Raw genomic sequence first — 6848 nt, 5'->3', positions numbered from 1 at the left:
AACCTATAGACTTCAGCAATCAACATCAGATGATAACCAGGAGCAAAGTTGGTGTCTTCAAGCCCAAGGAGAGAAGTGTAAACTTTATTTGGAAGTATGTGTAAATAGATCTTAAGAAATCATAGTTTTCACATCATAAGAATAGTTACAGATTATTGACATTTACTCATGGCGATACGATCCTCCATTTAGTTGTTGTTTGGTGTTCTTGATTTATAGAGTAACTCTTCTATCTCCTTCTCGTTCCTACTATGCTCTTCCTTAAGTGATGGCTGATAGAACAATGTTTATGAGCAGAGATAGGGACAATGTTTATGGTCCTTTTTCTTGTTTTTATAATGCTTCCATCAAGCAGTATATATAGGCTCTTTCCCAAGAGTCTTAACATTTCATTGATAAATCTTCATCCAAGAGTTATGTCACCTCCATATGTTTAGCACCTAAGTTTCTGATCTTCTTCTTTAACAGCAAAGTATTTCACCTCCATATGTTTAGCACCTTTGGAATACTTGTAGTTTTTAGAAAAGAAGACTGTTGCAGAATTATCACAATAAATTTTCAAAGGCTTGGCAATACTATCGATAACTCCAAGTCTTGAAATAAAGTTCTGTAGCCATTTAGCATGAACTGTAGCCTCAAAACATGCCACAAATTCAGCTTCCATAGTGGATGCAGCAATGACAGTCTACTTCGCACTCTTCCATGATATAGCTGCATGATATAGCTCCTCCAGCTAATAAATACACATAACCGAAAGTAGACTTTCTTGTGTCTATGCATCCGGCAAAGTCTGAATCTGAATATCCAATCACCTCCAGATGATTTGATCTCCTATAAGTAAGCATGTGATCCTTTGTACCTTGTAAGTATCTCAGAACTTTCTTTGCAGCTTTCCAGTGTTCTATACCAGGATTACTCTGGTATCTTCCTAACATTCCAATTGCAAAACTAATATCTGGTCGCGTACAAGTCTGAGCGTACATTAAACTCCCAACTATAGATGCATAAGGAATTTCTTCCATTTGCTTTCGTTCCAAATCATTCTTTGGACATTGCATCATACTAAACTTGTCTCCTTTCTGAATTGGAACGGGAGATGCTGAACATTTATCCATTCTGAATCTCTCTAAAATTTTGTTAATATATGCTTTCTGAGACAAACCTAAAAGTCCTTGTGATCTATCACGAAATATTTCTATTCCAATCACATAGCTTGTCTCACCCATATCTTTCATTTCAAAAATTTTATAGAGAAACATCTTAGTCTCATTTAAAAGACCAAGATCATTAGTTGCAAGCAAGATATCATCAACATATAGAACCAAAAAGATAATCTTACTCCCACTGACCTTTAGGTATATACATCGATCAACAATGTTTTCCTTAAACCCAAAGGATACAATAGTATCATTAAACTTAAGATACCATTGTCGTGAAGCTTGTTTAAGTCCATATATTGATTTCTTAAGTTTACACACCATGTGTTCTTTTCCTTTCTCTATGAATCCCATTGGTTGATCCATATAGACCTTTTCTGTTAAATCCCCATTTAGAAAGGCGGTTTTCACATCCATTTGGTGTAACTCCAAATCATAATGAGCCACCAATGCCATGATAATCCTAAGTGAGTCTTTCTTAGAGACTGGTGAAAACGTCTCTTTATAATCAATACCATCTTTCTGAGTATAGCCTTTTACTACAAGTCTGGCCTTATAATGTTCTAAGTTACCATAAGAATTGAAAACTCACTTACAACCAACTGTTTTGGAATCTTCTGATAACTCAACAAGGTCCCAAACCTCATTTTGTTCCATAGATTTTAACTCATCTTTCATGGCTTTTAACCATTTATCGGCATTATTACTATCCATGGCTTGTGAAAATGTAATTGGGTCATTCTCAATTCCTATGTCACATTCTGACTCATGTAGGTAAACCACATAATCATCAGAAATAGCAGATCGTCTTTCTCTTTGAGATCTTCTTAATGCTATCTCTTGTGATTCTTCTACTATAGGTTCATCAACTTCATTTTCAGTAATGGGATTATTTTTTTGTTCTCCATCATTACTAATCGGTTCAATAACTTGAGGAACAACATTATTAGGGACATATGTAAATGGAACTTGTACCCTCACTTCTTGAAGTTCCACTTTACGTGGTGTTTCACTCTCACTAATCTCATCATTTTCAATGAACCTAGCATTCCCAGTCTCAACAATTCTTGTTGTATGGTTTGGACAATAAAATCTATACCCTTTTGATTTTTCTGGATAACCAATGAAATAACCACTGATTGTTCTTGCATCCAGTTTCTTTTCTTGTGGATGTTAGGTATCAGTGGCCTAGGAACACCTAGAAGGGGGGTTGAATAGGTGTGGCGGTTAAAATTTATCGCTTTTTATCAACAACCCAGTTGCTGGAAAAATAGCCCAGTTAATCGATTAATAGAACTGCTTAATCGATTAACCTGATGCATAGAACAGATTCAGCTAAGTAGGCAATTTGCACAACAATTAAGATACACTTGAACAGATATATTTCAGATATGTTTGCACACAAGTATTGACTATATAGCAGTAAACAAATCTCCAATTTCTTAAGAATGGATTCAATATATCATGGCAAGAAAACAGTTAAAGAATAATGAAAGAAAGAATGGTGCAAAAAAGATTTTTATCCTGCTTCGTTTGCAGTCCACTGCAAACTACATCCAGGCCTCCCCTTCTGGATCAGGGAGATTTTCTTTCTTCACAATATTGAATTAAGAATACAATTACCAATTCAATTTACAAGCACAAGGGATGCTCCCTTCTTGATATCTAGGATATCTAAAACCTGGATTGACTCTACCCTTTCGCCTCTCGAGAAAACCTTTCTCGCGAACTAGCCCCAGCCAAGAATCTTATCCTCAAATCAAGACCTCCCTGCCTTGGTGAAGAACTTCAATCTCTGTGGTGATCTTACACCACGAGACAGATCCAGACTACACAAAACACGTTAAATTCAAGGTACACTAAGCCCAAAATGCTTAAGATATTACAATATAAAGACTCTAAGATTAAAATCTAATGCATGATCATGTGAGCAATATTAAAATGAAGATGAAACTATGCAGAAACAGAGAGCATGTTAATGTAGAAACAGCATAATCTATATTCTCACACATGCAACTCTCTTGCAAAAAAACAGTAAAAACACGTTATGCAAATGCTCTCTGAAACAGCCCTAAACAAATAGAATGAATGCTAATGAGTTCTGAGTGAAGCCTCGTATTTATAGCATGGAGAATAAGTGGTTTAAGCCGTTGCAAAAACAGTTAAACAGTTAAGCAGTTACAACAACAGAAACAGATTTCAGTTATAACATAAAACAAACTCGTTAATCGATTAAGACTACCATTTAATTGATTAACGGACTAACAGAATGACATACAAGTCACTTAAAACAGAAAACACATATTCAACAGAAAATCAGTTATGTTAATTGATTAAGCTACCACGTTAATCGATTAACTGGAGCAATTATGCATATGTTTCAAAAGGCAAACTTCTCATGTGTTATGTACAATATATATACATGCTCTACCAATTATATTATGCCTAATATGCACATATGATATATGCATGAACATACGATTAACTAGATGATGTATCTCATGAATGTGATAGTTCAATTAGGATGGCTTAAGAGACTAGCATCTAGGTTCACCTAACCTATACTCACTTACTACGGCACACATTCCAGACTACTTAGATTATAGACTCAATTTATATCCTAGTCTAGATATGACCAAATGAGCATAAGGCATGTTGATTGTTGAGCCATCTTCAAGCTTTGTTAGAACCTTGTCTTCATCAAAACATAGGCTAAGATATGCTAGTGTATTCTTGACACTTTGCACTTTCAATCTCCCCCTTTTTGATGATGACAAACACTTCATCAAAAATCTTCAATTTGTTGATGGATAAGCTTGATGAAGAATTTGCAGAATGGTTGTTAAAGGTTGTTTTTTGAATGCCAAAGTTAAAGCGCATTGCTTCTCTGTATGTAAGCAAAAGAATGTACGGAAGCTGGATAGAAACAACCTGCAAAAAGTATGTAGCACAATAAGCAATCTTTCTCCCCCTTTTGACATTATAAAAAAGATAAGTATATTCAATTCTAGTCAAAGGTTAGGAGAGCTATAATGGTTATTAACATACTGTAATTAATCAGTTAAGCTTGGGTAGATAACTAATTAATAAGCTAGAAGAAGCTTGAATAAGTTCACAGTTTTTACAACATTTAATTGATTAAGTGATGTAGTTAATCGATTAAATTGACAACAGATAGTAGCAAAATAGTTTAAATGGCATGATTGGGTTATGCAGAAGCAAATTAAGCACGGAATGATTACGCATTTGATAAATTTGTGTATTTTACAACAGGCACAATCATTCAACATTATCACATATACCAATCATGATCAAGATCCATTACAAACAAAGTAAAGTGCTACATGCAACATAATTAGAAAATCAAGTATGAGCGCAATAATTCGAAACATTAAGATGTAAAATAGTAGTTCAGCAGTAGATTTAGAGTTTGTTCCAATCCAAAATGAAAGAGAAAAGGCAATGCAATACAAAGATAATATCTCAAGAGGAAACAGGATCAACAATGTCCATTAGCTAGGTAGGATAAACTAAGGTTCTAAGGCTTGCTATCTAAGGATAAGATAGAGGATTCTGGTTGTCAGGAATCGACAAGCAACAACCACCCTTGATTAAGACACTCAGCTTGTTGAACATAGCGCGCATTCTCTTAGTCTGAGAATCATTAGTAGTCTGAATGTAGTTCCGCAAGGATTGGTAATAGTTGTCAATGTATGCATTCTGACGCTCCTCAAAATGCTCCAAATCCGTATGATGTGAATCCTTAAGCGACTGAAAATGAAGATCCATCCTATTATTCAAACGTTATTCCATAGCATCCATATAAGCGTGTCCAAAAGCGGGTTCATGTGATGTATGTCCTGAATACTCCCCCTGAGTTGCAGCAAAAGGCTCTTGGTCAATGTCTTGATCATCTTCACCGGAAGGGTCAAGGTTCACATTGTTGTAGTCTTCTTGATATTTCCAAGTGTTTCCATACTTGTAGATGCCCATCTTGTGAATTAAACTCTTGCAATCAAGTGATCTTTGTCTGAGCAGTCCATCACAATAGTATCTGAAATGTCAATATGTAGATAATCAATCACTCGGGACACAAAGATACTATAAGGAAGCAATTTTGATTGAGAGGTGGAGACGCTATACATGACCTTCAGAATTTCGTCAGGCCAATTTATCATGATGTTCTCCTTCACAGCAAACATAAACCTCAAGTCATTCACGGTAGGTTGTGCATGATTTGTGTTTCTTTGAATTAATATGTAGGCAACTATGTAATGTATGAGCCTATTTTCTACGGACAGAGATCCAGCTTTGGTTATTTCACCTTGGACATAGAGTTGTGGTCTATGCAGGCACGACTTATACATTTCAACAGCATCGAATGAGTGGTCATTTGCCCAGCCACAATCACTTAAACTAGCACCAGAAGCAACTAAACCACCCACATTCATAAAGATTTCTTCAGTAATTTCGAACAACTTTCCAGTTATCATCGACCAATATTTCCCATCTTTATATCTGAAATTCGAGTAATACTCCCTAACTAGAGAAGGGTAAATGTTACCTTTTAGTTCCAAGAAGGGGACAACCCCTTGAGCTTGCAAACCAATCAGGAACTCGAAGTTTTTCTCCACAAGCTAATCTACATTAGCAAACCGAATGTGTGTAGGTTTTCTTCTCTGAAATTTCTGCAACCGTGTTTCTTATAGAATCAGTGAATAGTAAGGATCCCCACAGTCCGGCCTTGCTTGTTGAGAAGGCACGGTTTTTGGAGCACGCGGTGGACGAATCGCGGTTGTTTTGACTCTCTTTCCACGTCCTTTGTCCATTGCAATTAGAGCTGAAACGTGATGAAGGTTTACAAGAAGGATTGAGGGAAGCCTAGGGTAGGGTTTTCAGTTTGGGGAAAGTGAGTTTCTCGAAAATAGAGGATGGGGATGATGGTTAATGGAGTGGAAATGCAGTGGGGGAAATAGGTTTGGGGCTAGGATGAAGCTTAGGATGGTGTTGGACCTGTTCCTCTGAGATTGGAGAGAAAGGAGATGAATGAGGTTTTGAAAACTGTTTAGAAACGTTACTCTTTATGATATAAAGTTGTTATTAATTGACTAACGGCTTGGCTTAATCGATTATCTACGAAGGAAATATCAGGATTTTAAAATAATACTCCCAGGTAATCGATTAACTGTATTAGATATAGTATTTTGACTGTTTTTAAGGCATGCAATGATTTCAAGCTTTATTGGCTAAAGGTATTAAAGCAATCACAAATATTTTAATGGTTTTTTTTAAGCACAGAATCATGATTTGTACAAAAGATCATAAGCATTTAATCAACATGTTCGACATACTCAAAGGGATCATGCAAGACAATCACAAAAAATATTAATCAAAATATTTTTCATCAAGGATTCCTAGTTCTCTTCGTAGAACATAGAAGGTATCTCGTGAGAGGGGATTGGTGAAAATATTTGTTAATTGTTTAGAAGTTTCAACAAATTCTAATATGCAATCACCTTTTTGAAAATGATCACACAAGAAATGGTGTCGAATTTCAATATGCTTTGTTCTAGAATGCAAGACGGGATTCTTTGAAAGGTTAATGGCACTCGTGTTATCACACTTAATAGGGATCTTTTCTAATATGAGCCCAAAGTCCTTAAGTTGCTGCTTCATCCAAAGGATTTGAGC

The sequence above is a fragment of the Lupinus angustifolius genome, chromosome LG06, assembly GCF_001865875.1.
Source record: "Lupinus angustifolius cultivar Tanjil chromosome LG06, LupAngTanjil_v1.0, whole genome shotgun sequence".
In the NCBI taxonomy this organism is placed as follows: domain Eukaryota; kingdom Viridiplantae; phylum Streptophyta; class Magnoliopsida; order Fabales; family Fabaceae; genus Lupinus; species Lupinus angustifolius.
Note: the sequence above shows the minus strand (reverse complement) of the source record.